Source organism: Squalius cephalus (assembly GCF_949319135.1).
Source record: "Squalius cephalus genome assembly, chromosome: 6".
Lineage (NCBI taxonomy): Eukaryota > Metazoa > Chordata > Actinopteri > Cypriniformes > Leuciscidae > Squalius > Squalius cephalus.
This window is the reverse complement of record NC_137127.1, coordinates 3,751,608-3,766,236: the sequence shown is the minus strand read 5'-3', so window position 1 is coordinate 3,766,236 and position 14,629 is coordinate 3,751,608. Positions and strand designations below refer to the sequence as shown.

The following is a 14,629-nucleotide window of genomic DNA, read 5'->3' as shown; positions in this document are numbered from 1 at the left end:
TTTTTTTCCACCATAATTTGCAAATAAATTCTTAGAAATCCTACAATGTGATTTTCTGGATTTTTTTTTTCTTTTTTTTTTTTTTTTCTTTTTTCTCATTTTGTCTCTCATAGTTGAAGTCTATCTATGATGAAAATTACAGGCCTCTCTCATCTTTTTAAGTGGGAGAACTTGCAAAATTGGTGGCTGACTAAATTCTTTTTTGCCCCACTGTATTTAGCTTCTGTTTCAAATCTTTGGTAGCATTCTCTGTGATATCCATCACCTTCTGTAATGGTGTCTGGTTTAAGTTCACAGGTTACATTCATTCTGTGAGCAGATTCCAGTGGTTCAGTTAATCTCTTGTCACGTATTTCTTTCATTCTGGCTAATCTTGCATTATATCCATAATAATATATTTTATAAAGGATATTATATTATATCCATACAAGGCCTTAACTATATTAAATTAAAAATAATTAAAAACAACTATTTAAAGTAACTATCAATGTAGTAAGAGGGGTCAATTATATTAAATAAAGATGGGGAGGGTGAGGAGGAGCTGTGAATAATTTCGTAGTCAGCTTTGACATGTTGGAATGTTAGCACGTTAGCATATTAACTGATGCTATGGAAATGGTCCTTGATAGATTATATCCATAAAAGGCCTTAACTATATTAAATAAAAAATAATTAAAAACAACTATTTAAAGTAATTATCAATTTAGTGTAGTAAGAGTATTGGGTCACCTAAAAGCTGCTCTGATTGACTAGGCCAATCTCAATGTGTTAAAATCTCTTAAAATCGTTTTTTAGGGTTTCCCTATTCACAGGGCTAAAACAGGTAGTGTATCCCAACAATGTCAATGTTAACATTCAGATTCATATTCTACACATCCAGACCTTTCAGAAAAGCATGATTTTTTTCAGGGGAGTGGGTTGGGGTGCATGATAGGCGAATAGGTCGTGGCCTATACATGAAATGGGCTCATTATATCAACATAAAGCCTTACCTATGTTAATTTTAGACACCTACCAATAAGCAGCATGGTAGGTATTTGACCTAAGTCATCTTATGTTAAGTTTGAGTGTGTATTGGGTCACCTAAAAGCTGTTCTGATTGACTAGGACAATCTCGATGTGTTAAAATCGCTTAAAATCGTTTTTTAGGGTTTCCCTATTCACAGGGCTAAAACAGGTAGTGCAACCCAAAATTTTCAATGTTAACATTCAGATTCATATTCTACACATCCAGACCTTTCAAAAAAGTATGGTTTTGTTGGGAGGTGGGGGGGGGTGCACGGTAGGCCTATGTAGCTCGCCGCCTAATAAAACAAGTAAGTGGCAGGTGAACTGGGAGAAGAATAGTGTAAACTTTAAAGTTACTTACACAATGTGTATCTGATGAATAAAACTAATTATAATGGAAAGGATTATTATTGCCTCTTCCTTTGACAACAGTGTGTATTTAATAAACTCTAAATGTATTGTTTTTTTAGTACTTATATGTCTGAAACCTAAAATAAACATTATGTGGTTGAAAACACTGAAAAGTTGTGATATATGACAGCTGAGCGCGCCTGTCTCTGGCTCAGCGCCAGCCAACGCGGGAAAGCCCATTTGAATTAAGCAGTTGATCACGTCATGCACTGACCTTTCTAATCACACCGGTGTGATCGTACGCTCCAGGGACCAGCCTAGACTGATCACACCGGTGTGATCGTACGTGCGAAAGGGTTAAATATAAGTGAATGTTTGATTATTCTATTTAACTCTTTATTGAAATTAGATTCATTCATCCGGATTCCTATACGCTTTGGAGAGGTGTAAAGTCCAGGTTCAGAAAATAAAAGTCCTCCTCAGTATTTTGTTCCAATCACCTGGATTTGCTAATTAGCACAGTTTTTCTGCCAGGAGAGAGAACTAATTAGTGAAATCAGCTGGATGAGTTCATGGGTGGAATAAACATATGGCAGGACTTTTACTTTCAGACCCCTGGACTTTACACCTCTGATGTTTCGAGTCTCGCACCGGCCGGGTATACACAAATCCGGCGAAACACGGAAGTAAAGCAGCGCCGCCATTACTGCGTGCCTTGCTGCTAAGGAAGTAGCGTTGGTCCCGTAGGCGGCTGTAGCAGATGTAGCTGTACGAATGTACAGATTTACGAATAAATGTTATTTTTATCTATTCATCTTTAATTTTGTACAGTAGCCCTGCTGTATGGCTACAACACTGCCCTCGGTCGACCATGCAGTCACAAACTGAATTCGAGAACTTTGCAGTTTTCTCTGTGTATTGTTACTGACACATTATGGTACGAGTTCACTGCCTGTGAAAACCTCACGACACCTTTTAATGTGATGAGCTCATCTGCGAAGGTATGCAGTATCTGGCCAATCCATCCGGAGCTCATATAATTCTGACCTTCAATCAGTGCCCTGTAGTTTAGGTTCTGAAGCTCGCATGCCAGATGATTAATAAAATAATCTTGAATACCTGTAAGCTGCCAACTCTCACGCTTTCACCGTGAGACACACGCAACTTTTCAGCTTTTCACACGCTCTCACGCCACACATCCATTTTCTCACGCACAGAAAAATCGCGAGGCAGAAAGGACACGGAGACCGACAGACTTTCTGTGTCTATAGACAGCAGATTAGTTATGATATAAAAAAGCTCAGCTCTCAGATTCTGTCAATTTTATTACGAAATTCAAACAATAAATACCGTTTTGGTGTTTGTAAATGTGACGTGACGGATCCCTAGCGGCACGTGAACCGATCATCTCAACTTAAAAGTAAATAAACAAGAATGAACAATGTTAAAAGAAACAGTACAACTTACCGAAATGTATATTCATCATACATAATATCGATCAATCAGTGTTTTTTTATTTTTTTATTAACGCCCATCTTGTGTACCTAATATTTATCCAAATTAGTCAATATTAAATCAAATCACAAGAATTGAACTGAATTGAAATCCTGAAATTTGTTTCAAGCAATAATAAAAAAACGTCGCTTACCAGAAATTGTACCATATATTATAAACATTGCAACATGTTGTCACTAAACCTAATACAATTCAGTTTAGTTACTAAAATGTTTTGACAATCACAATATTTAAGCCCCAGGATCCGCTTTCATTGAAATGTCATTAGAGGGCACCGGCAAGTGTCACACCGCCGTCACTTCGCAGGCACGCAGTAATGGCGGCAGGCAAGATGGCGGCGCCCATAGAGATCGCGGCGGATTTGTGTATACGATCTCATAACCACAAGCTCGTCAGTCTCGGTCATCATTAACAGAGGCGATTGACTAATATCCTTGACGGCCGTACTCTACTTGCTCAGTCTAGAATATATTATTTAGTCCCCATAGATCTGAACACACTTAATTAAGGTAAGATAATAGCTGTTGAACGAACTTAATTAAATTAAGGAAAACTTTTCCACGAAAATGAATTACATTTTTCCAACAAAATCTAATTTGTTTGAAATGATTTGTTGTAATTTTGTTGTATGAACAAACTAATTTAGTCAACATTATAATTTTATTTAATTTGACTTTACAGTTATTTCTAATGATAGGAGCTATTAGTGTTCAGATTAATTAAAACCACTTTTTACAGAGTAATATTGAATATTACTTATGCAGGTCTGCGGAAGAAGTTTATTGCTTATTGCATGTTTAGAGTATACTGAGTGCCCACAGCCCTAAACTAAACACAGTCGCCACTCTTCTGCATAATGGTAACCACAAAATTCAAAAACATCACAGAAAGTCCTCTAAGTTTCTAACAATAGTGAATATTAAACACTAACATTAACTAACAACATCTTTCCATTTACAGAAAAACACATAAAATAACACTTTAATCCCTAAATTTACGCAGTCCCTTGCAAAGCATGCTGGGAACTACAGATCCACTGCCCAGTTAGTGGTCAACAAAAATGATTCATGTAGTTTTCACACAAATTAATTACGTAAACTTCAGTTTTAAATATATTAGGTTGATTGAACACAATTAAATTAAGTTGTGACAAAATATTAAACAATTATGTAACTTTTTCTTATTTTAATTAATTAAATTTAACAAGAGGCAAAAATTCTTTTTTTGAGGGTAGAAACAAGCTGACCAACTTAACTACTTCTAATGGTAATTTTGTATAATCATGTCATGGTTCCTATAGGGGAGAGCGGGGCACAAGCTTACGCGGGGCTAGCCTGGGAAAACCCAGACTACTTCTGGCGAATTTTAATTCTCTCTCCAGGATAGTCTGGAGAAGAGCCCATTCAAACTCATTTCTGTGCCGCCGAAATCGCGGCACCAATCAGAAACGTTTGGGGAGGGATTTACATGATGACGACAGCGCAGCGACGCTGAAGGAGATTTCATTACAAAGATGGATGCCGCCGTGGAACATCACTCGTTCGAATCATAGACAGTATATAAACGAATCAGTTATCGCGTCTGTTTTGAGCGATTTAAACTTACCGTTTTCGTTAAAACCGGAGCAAAGAACAACACTCGAAGCATACGTCATCTCCTTCATCGATCTGATTGGTTTTATGACTATCCAATTGCACCCAGAGGAATTTGAGCTACGTCGGTTGGTGACGCCCCTTTGGAAATGATTTGTCTACATAACTTCGCCAGACCCTACACTCAGTTTCAACTGAGAAGGGTCTGGTTTTAACCAGGCTAACGCGGGGCTAGTTTTAACACACTTATTTTAATAACTTAGTGTATACTAGTTGCCATATCAACACTATATAGAGAAAAAATTGCACCAAAATTCAGAAATCTTTGGAAGATATCACTGAACATTTATTTAACCATAGCAAAAGTTAATTTCTTGCTTATGTTAATTTTTCATCTCTATTTTTGGTATGATTTGGTTGATACGGTTCTTTACTGCTTCGCTAACTAGCAGAAGACACTCGCCAGGTTTAAATCCAGTTGTGCAGACGGGGCATGTTGTCACACTGCATTATTTCAGATTCAATATGAAAAATGCTGCAGATGACACCATCAGGACTGTGTTGGAATCATCATAACTTTCACAGCCTTAGCGGCCCATGGGTTAATGAGCTGATGAGTTGAATCAGGTGTGTTTGATTAGGGAGACAAAGAAAACGTGCAGTGTTGGGGGTACTCCAGGACAGGTTTGGGAACCACTGCCCTACAGCATTCAAGCAGGCTCGGGTAACTCCACTGCTTAAAAAAACAACATTAAACACATCATTTGTAGAGAATTACAGACCTGTCTCTCTCCTATCATTCATTGCGAAAACACTTGAAAGAGCTGTTTTCAACCAAGTATCATCGTTCTTGTCTCTGAACAACCAGCTGGATGTCAATCAGTCTGGCTTCAAGAAAGGGCATTCAACCGAGACTGCATTACTGTCGGTCACAGAAGCCCTACAGATCGCAAAAGCTGCTTCCAAATCTTCAGTTCTCATTCTCCTGGATCTGTCTGTTGCCTTCGACACTGTGAATCATCAGATCATTATGTCCACCCTCTCATCACTGGGCATCACAGGAACTTCCCTCCACTGGTTTGAGTCCTATCTCACAGGTAGGTCCTTCAGGGTCGCATGGAGAGGCGAGGTATCGGAAGCACATCATCTGACCACAGGGGTTCCTCAGGGTTCAGTTCTTGGACCCTTGCTCTTCTCCATCTACACCACATCACTGGGACTCATCATACAGGCACATGGTTTCTCCTACCACTGCTATGCTGATGACACACAGCTCTTCCTCTCATTTCAACCAGATGATCCCACAGTAGCTGCACGGATCTCAAGCTGTCTGATGGACATCTCGGCATGGATGAAGGAACATCACCTGCAGCTCAACCTGGCAAAGACTGAGCTTCTCATCCTCCCTGCCAATCCGTCTCTACAGCACGACTTCACTATCCAGCTAGATTCATCATCAATCACCCCACCAGGGTCGGTCAGAAATCTTGGAGTAATACTGGATGACCAGCTGACCTTCACAGACCAAATCACAAAAGCCGCGTTTCCACCGCAAGAACTTTCCCCAGGAACTAGGAACTTTGGGCTGGTACTCGATGTGTTTACACTGCAGGAACCAGGGTCTAAATGAAGTTCCGGGTAAATATTTCCCCCTCCGATAGTCCCTGCTCATGAGGTAGTACTTTTTCAAAGTTCAGGAACTTTCAGGGGTGGGACTTGTGCGCTGCACAAGCTGATTGGTTGTGTTCACGCCGTATTTTGGTTGGATGACTCCACGCAGCATTTATTTATTTTTAACCTCCCTTTTTAAAAAATCTATTGCGGTTCATGTCGGGGCTTCATGCAGTAAGAGTTGTCTGTCTGCAAATATGGAATTTAATAAAAAAAAACTGGTGGACTGGCGACGAGTTTCAGGCTTTATTAAGGGTATTTGTGGAAGAGGAAACTTTCTGCGCGTTCGTCCCAGCCATCTCACGGTCAATGTCCACAATAGCTGATAACATACAAATTTTATATCTAACGTTAGCATTACGAGCTACTGAACACGCTTTATCAGTGCTCGTCTCTTTTCTGCCACAGCTTTTATTATTAAGTCATTATGTTTACACATTGTCATCTATTGCAAGGCACTCCAAACCATGTTACAAATTTACTATAACAGGATTGAAATAGCGCTTTGAGGTTAGTAACAAACAACTATTTACAAGACTGTCACTATTTATGATTGATAGACGGGGTTCAGGCTTTTTTTTTAAGCCTATTTGCGAAAGAGGACATTTTTTGCGCGTTCGTCCCAGGCTTCTCACAATAACTGATAACATACGTTGTCTAATTTTATATACGCATACGAGCTTTCTGAACACGCTTTAGTATCAGTGCTCGTCTATTTTGTTTTGTTAATTACCTCGTTAGTAAACCATAACTGCAGCACAGTTTGAATCTCCTCCATACTTATTATAAATGTGGCGCTCAAAACTGATTACTGTCCGTCGCAGACTGGGAGGAGCAGTTGCGCGCAGTTTACCTTCCCGGTACTTTAGATCGCGGTGTAAACGCAGAAAGCAACCGGTCTGGGGCAAAAAAAGTTCCTGGGAAAAAAGTTCCTGGGACAAATTGTTCCGGGTAATTTCGGTGGAAACGCGGCTAAAGACAGCTCGATCATGCAGGTTTGCACTGCACAACATTAGGAAGATCTGGCCTTTCCTAACTGAGCATGCAACACAACTTCTCGTCCAGACCCTGGTCATTACTAGGCTTGACTACTGCAATGCTCTTCTGGCTGGACTTCCATCATGTGCAACTAAACCTCTACAAATGATTCAGAACGCTGCAGCTCGTCTTGTCTTCAACAAACCAAAGAGGGCCCACGTCACTCCTCTGTTCATCTCACTGCACTGGCTACCTCTCTCTGCTCGCATCAAGTTCAAGGCACTGACGCTTGCTTACAGATCTATCACAGGCTCAGCTCCCTCCTACTTTCACTCACTCTTACGAGTCTACGTCCCTACCAGAAGCCTACGATCGGTCAACGAGCGACGTCTCGTGGTTCCATCACAAAGAGCCACAAAATCTCTTTCCAGAACATTCTCATTCACCGTTCCCTGCTGGTGATGCTCTCCCCACCCTCATCTCGAATGTAGAATCCCTGGCAACATTCAAAAGACAGCTGAAAACTCATCTCTTCCGTGAGCACTTAACCTCATAATAAAAATAATAAAACAAATTCTTTCCTTTTCCTTTAATCCTCCCTTATCCGGCTTATGCTACTCTTGAGCAATGCCTGCACTTTGTATTTTGAGACTTCTTGCGTTGTTTTTGCCTCTTCACGATGACTGGCTTAATTTGGTCCTCATTTGTAAGTCGCTTTGGACAAAAGCGTCTGCTAAATGATGTTTAATTAAACAAGGTTCGGGAGGAACAGGTGCAGATGATTAACCTGACAAGAGCAAGTGGAGTGCAATCAGTAATCAACCCAGGACAGTATAAATAACAGCTGAACTTACCTCTGTTCCTCGACAGTTCAGCAGCATTCAGTAGTCTCTCGGTTCTTCACCTAAACTACTAGTGATATGTCTCAGCCAAGCTCTTCATCCGATGAAGGAAACACTTCAGGAGATGCACCTTCTCCTTCAGCAGGTCCAATGATCATCCCTCCAACACCGGTGGTCGCTCCTGAGCCCCAGGCTTCTCCTCGTGGCCGCACACCGGCCCGAGCAACCCGGCGCTTAACAAGACGCCGAGATCAGCCATCACCACCACCGGCAAGACTCCCAGCTGCTTCCCCGGCTTCTTCTTATCACTCAACCGTCCCGACGATCCCACCCATCGGGAAATGGACCGTGGCCGGGCTAAGGCAGGCGTTGGGTAACTCAGACGTACTGACCTCAAGAAAAATGAATAAAGCAGAGCTGTATGATCTATATGTCTCTTTACAGGCGACTCCAAAAACAACCCACAGGCAGAGCAAAGCCCGCAGAGCAATAAATTCACCTGCACAAACCGCACCGTCGTCCTTCCGCTCAGGACACGGCTCAATTCGCCTATCGGGCCGCAGTAGCAGGCCGTCAGCGACCCCGGGCCGTGCTCCAAATTCCGCCATGGCAGGGCCACAACCACCTCTCGACGATGTACAGCCCTCCACCTCGGCTTACGCTGCCACAGCGCATGCAGCCGGGCCCAGCGGCCTTCCCACAGCCGCCCAATTTTACACTCCGGCTGTTCATAACCCTTTTCTTTTTCAGAGGCCTCCAGCTCCCGTTGCAGATACTAGCGCGATGCTATCTGCGCTAGCATCACAGACCAAACAGAGCCAGCAGTTCCTCCCAACAGGGTATAACCCCGCCCACTCCCAATGGGCCGCAGCTCCAGCAACACAACCGAGTGCAGGCCCGCCTCCGCCTGCAGTTCACAGTCATTCCGCTTCTTACTATCCTTCATTTCCTCAAAATGACACTCATTTCCAATTTTCAGCAGGTCATCCAATTGCAAGTGCACCGATGACATTCGCAGCCCCGGGCTATACTCTCCCCAGCTCCGTCATAAATAACAAATCTCCATTTTCTCTCTCAACAGCAATTCCGATGGCCGTGCCATCCAACGCAGTTGCGATGGATCCCCCACCAGTGTCCCAAATCATCCGCGCTCAAATCCTCTCAGGTGCGGACGTCGACCTCTCTTCTCTGCTCTCTCTCCTCCCTGCAGTTGAAAGAGATCGTCAAATCGATTGCGGCGACTTTTCCGTTACGTTAAAAAACACTGAAACTCACTCATCTCGCATCCTTTCGTTTCCCGAATTCACAATTGCTTTTTCTCGATTCACCGAAATCATCTGTTCAACCTTCCCCCATAGGCGGCGCGAACTGAACGACTACCAGGCAATCATTGCCGAACTCGCGCTGTCCTATGGGGGCGGGCACTTTTACACATATCATAAACTGTTTTCAGCTAAAAGTGCCGTGCGCGTCGCACAATGGAACCAGTGCACATACTGGGGTGCACTTGATTCGGATCTTCACAGCAGGGTGTTTTTGGGCTGCAAAAACATTACCTGTGCGGTATGCAGGTCTGTGGCGCACCCAACTGCATCATGCCCACAGGTTAACCCTCCCTCTCTTCCCTACGTGGGAATTGGCAATGTCAAATCCACCAGCTACGTGCCGCGTGCAGCAACCTCCAACACTGTACAGGACTCTGCTTTTAATGAAGGCAGCCAGATCTGTAATTATTTCAACTCGGGCAAATGTCAAAGAGCGCGCTGCCGGTATATGCACATCTGCAGCTTTTGTGGTGGCGCGCATGCTCGCATAGTATGTCCAGTCTTTAAGTCTGTAAATAAAAAATCAAAAAAGTATTTAATGACTCCTGTAAATATTTCACGCATGCATTTCGAACTAGCTCATCACCCGGATTCAGAATTTACCGACTATCTGCTGGCAGGTCTAAAAAACGGCTTTAATCCCGGCTTACAATGCCTGCCTTCCCAAAATATCATATGCAATAATCTTCAATCTGCCCTTTCAGAACCTGATGTCGTAGATAAACTGATCAAAAAAGAAGTCGAGTCAGGCTTCATGATCGGCCCGTTCGATAATCCTCCATTTAATCTGTTTCGTATCAGCCCTATTGGAGTGGCTACAAGAAAATTCTCAGGTAAAAAACGCCTTATAATCGACCTGTCAGCCCCGCACAAATCCCCGTTCCCAAGCATAAACAGCTTGATCCCTCTCGACGAATTTTCACTTAAATACCATGACATAGACCAGGCTATAGACATGATCAAAATCGCAGGACGGGGCGCTTGGCTTGCAAAAATTGACATTACATCTGCCTTCAAAGTAATGCCCATCCACCCAGATTCATGGCACCTATTTGGAATTCGCTGGCTTGGGAAATACTATTTTGCAGTACGTTTAACTTTCGGATGTAAAAGCAGCCCTAAAATATTTGACATGCTATCAGAAGCTGTTTGCTGGATTTTGTCGAATAACTACGCCATTCCTTACCTCATTCACCTGCTCGACGATTTTTTAATCATCTCGCCTCCTGACGCCATCCCAGCCGCACACATCCTTACAGTACAAAACGTTTTCTCCGAACTAGGAATTCCTATAGCACAGGAAAAAACCATGGGCCCCGCTACATCCATCGAATTCCTAGGAATTAATTTGGATTCAGATAAATTCCAAGCATCCCTGCCCAAAGAAAAAATCGACCGGATAATCCTCGTCTCTTCTACCTTCCTTGAGAAATCTAATTTTTCAAAACGCGAACTCCTGTCCCTGCTCGGGCACCTAAATTTCGCAATGCGCATCATCCCGCAGGGCCGCCCCTTCATATCACATCTCCTCTCACTAGCGTCCTCCGTCCACTCACTAGAAGACTGCATTTCCTTAAACCAAGCATGTCGCGACGAACTCAGGCTATGGTTAACATTTCTAAAACAGTGGAACGGCCTATCTTTCTTCTACAACAACCTCGTTTCGTCTCCCACCGATATCCAATTGTTCACAGACGCTGCCCCCTCAATTGGGTTCGGGGGATATTATCAAGGTCGTTGGTTCGCGGCTCCATGGCCATCGCAGCTCCAGGACGTTTCTCAATCCTCAGCTCTTTTTGAGCTTTACCCTCTCGTAGTAGCAGCCTTTCTCTGGGGAAAAGAGTGGGCCACAAACAGCGTTTTAGTGCATTGCGACAACGACGCAACAGTGCATTGCATTAACAAAGGCCGTTCCCATTCTCCCGCTCTGATGCCACTCTTAAGGCGTCTAATCTGGATTTCAGCTTGCGATCAATTCATCATTATTGCTAAACATATCCCGGGGACAGAAAATCAAATAGCTGATTCCCTGTCTCGCTTTCTGTTTCAGAAATTCAGGATGCTGGCACCAGAGGCGGATCAATTCCCAACTCCAGTTCCTCGCTATTCAGAACTAATATTCCCGTAAACCACCCGTTAAAACCCCTGCTCGAAGCATCACTCGACTCCATCCTCCAGGCAGTATCTCCAAGGACCCTCCAATCCTACATTACTGCTTGGAGGTGTTTTAAAACCTTCCATCTCTCTTATAACTTGCCTTTCCCTGATTTTTCTCTTCTCTCTATCACCTCTTTTATCTCCTACCTTAATACCATTAAGGGCCTCCAAGTCGGGTCCATCAAAGGCTATTTAAGCGGCATTCAGTTTTTTCACAAACTGATGTACGGCACTCCTTCCACGGAGATTAACAATTCTCAAACCTCCCTCCTGATTAAAGGGATCAAAAAATCCCAACCTTCTCGTCTCAATGCCAGACAACCCATCACGCTAGACATTCTCACCAAATGTATTCATGCCCTCCGCACAGGCTATCAGCCCATCGGTACCGCTCGCACTCTCGACGCCATGTTTATTCTAGCTTTTTTCGGTTTTCTTAGATGCTCGGAACTCGCCATCACCTCCAAATTCGACCCAAAAATCCACCCCACCATCTCAGACTTATCAGTACTAGATGGCGAGACAATTTCTTACCTGATCAAACAAAGCAAAACTGACCAAACTAAAAAAGGTAATTTTATCTACATTTTTAACCTCACTTCGCAAATCCAACCATACCAGTCAATACTGGCTTATCTGCTATGGAGAAGCTCCCAAGCAAAATCTCCTCTGGAACCCCTATTTTTAGATGAATCTAAAAAACCCGCGTCACGTTTTTGGTTCCAGAAACACCTCAAATCCGTTCTCCAAATGTCAGGCATTCCTGCAAATAATTTTTCAAGTCACTCATTCCGCATTGGGGCAGCAACTTCAGCAGCCCAAAAAGGCCTCTCCCAACAGCAGATCCAAACCCTTGGGAGATGGTCCTCTGATGCTTTCCAAAGCTACATCAGGACCAACCGGTTCCACATTAAACAAGCTCACCAAAACCTCATCGAGTGAGAAGCGCAAAAAAAAAAAAAAAAAAAAAAAAAAAAACTCTTCTTTCCTGTCTTCTCTTTCTGTCCAGCAAGCACTAGTCTTACAGCGGACAGAGTGACAACTTTCCCAGTAGAGCAATTATGTTTTCTTTCATTCAACGAGCATTGGTCTCGTAATGGATGCAGTATAAAGAAAATTCCTGGGCAAGCACTCATTTTCCTGTCTTCCTCTTTCTGCCCAAGCAAACATTGGTCACGGCAGACGGAGCGAGAGCTCCCCCAGTAGAGCACTTACATTTTCTCTTTTATCCAGCGAGCATTGGTCTCACAGCGGATTCAGCGAGGAAATCTCCTGGGCAAGCACTCATTTCACGTTTCCTCTTCCCGTCCAGCGAGCATTGGTCTCTCAGCGGACGGGGTGAGAACTTTCCCAGTAGAGCACTTACATTTTCTTTTATCCAGCGAGCATTGGTCTCACAGCGGATGCAGCAAGGAAATCTCCTGGGCAAGCACTCATTTCATGTTTCCTCTTCCTGTCCAGCGAGCATTGGTCTCTCAGCGGACGGGGTGAAATCTTTCCCAGTAGAAGCGCTTACATTTTTTCTCTTTCTTCCGTTGAGCATTGGTCTCGACGGATGAGGGGCGAGAAAATCTCCTGGGTGAGCTCTCACTTTTCTCTTTTTCATTTTTCCTATACCCAGTGAGCATTGGTCTCACAGCGGACTTAGCGAGAACTTTCCCGGTGGAGCACTTACGTTTTCTCTCCTCATTCAGCGAGCATTGGCCTCAGCAGATGCAGTGTGAGGAAATCTCCCGGACAAGCACTCATAATTTCCGCTTCTTCTTTCCGCCCAGAGAGCATTGGTCTCCCAGTGGATGGAGTGAGATCTTTCCCGGTAGAGCCCTTACGTTTTTCTCTCCTCATCCAGCGAGCATTGGTCTCTCAACGGATGCAGTGTGAGAATTCTCCCGGGCAAGAACTCATTTTTCCTCCTTTTTCTTTCCTTCCATCCCACAAACTCTTGGCCCAGCACAAAGTGCAATTCTCCCGATCGGTTGTTCCAAATTATAACCGCTCCCCGTTCGCTGACCAGCAGGACCTGTCATTACAGGTAGTGAGCCACCATCAAGGGCCCTCCTGGTCAAGAATTTAGGCCCCTCCTTGAGAAGCCAGCCCGCCAACTCGGCACTCATTTGGGGGTCTTCAGTCCGGCGGCTGTCCTCTGCTATTTTGCCTTTGGGGGGAGTACTCTGGGTTCGGGCCAAATTCCGAGCTCGTAGCCCTCCCTCCGGACAGCACGCCAAATACGCATAACCCTTACCATAATAAATCATATGTAGATGTGAACTCATGAAATGATGTTTAATTAAACAAGGTTCGGGAGGAACAGGTGCAGATGATTAACCTGACAAGAGCAAGTGGAGTGCAATCAGTAATCAACCCAGGACAGTATAAATAACAGCTGAACTTACCTCTGTTCCTCGACAGTTCAGCAGCATCCCACCTCCACCCCAGCTCCTCTCTTCTAGTTCCATCTACCCTATTCTAGTTCCATCTACCCCTACCGGGGGGAGTACTCTGGGTTCAGGCCGAATTCCGAGCTCGTAGCCCTCCCTCCGGACAGCACGCCAAATACGCATAACCCTTACCATAATAAATCATATGTAGATGTGAACTCATGAAATGACTAAAGTCTTTTTGTGTCTCTTCTGTTTTGGGAAAAGACAGACTTGCTGAAAAAAACTTTTGAGTTGTGTGTTTGCAAATGTAGGCTAATCTCTTTTGCCATAAAGAGTTGAGCTGACTTCTGCTCTTGAATAAATTTCTTCGATTGATTGAAATCTTTAGTCTATAAGTCTTAACTGTACTTTCCCTTTTCAAAATATATCACAATTAGTTAATTTATGTCTTTCATAAAGGAAAGTAGAACATTTCTCCAATACTTGTTAGTAAATGTTCACTACCAAAAACTACAAAAAAGATTTGTGCCATTTCTATTTATAGGCTACTATTGATGTTTTATTATATGAAACTTATTCTTCACATGATATTGTGTTGACCTCTAGTGGTGAGCTCGAGACATTGTGTAATCTCTCTGCATCTGCTGTTGCATCTTAATACCAGTTACACTCCAATTAAGGGAACTGAACTAATTCACTTTTCAAAATAAACAAGTTTTTACTTTGTTTTAATTGCGTAATTTTAAACACCTTTTACCTTATTTTAATTATTCTCAGGTTAGGTAAAGTCAGTCAAATCTATCCTAAAT

The 14,629-nt window shown here is 43.2% G+C and overlaps 2 protein-coding genes across 2 annotated transcripts in view; one reads left to right on the top strand and one right to left on the bottom strand.

Annotated features, from left to right (window-relative positions):
* LOC307160070 (uncharacterized protein) overlaps window positions 1-14,629 on the top strand; it is a 719,517-nt gene that overhangs the window by 113,439 nt on the left and 591,449 nt on the right. The window lies entirely within an intron of this gene.
* Window positions 1-14,629, bottom strand: part of dnaaf4 (dynein axonemal assembly factor 4) — a 503,354-nt gene that overhangs the window by 448,177 nt on the left and 40,548 nt on the right. The window lies entirely within an intron of this gene.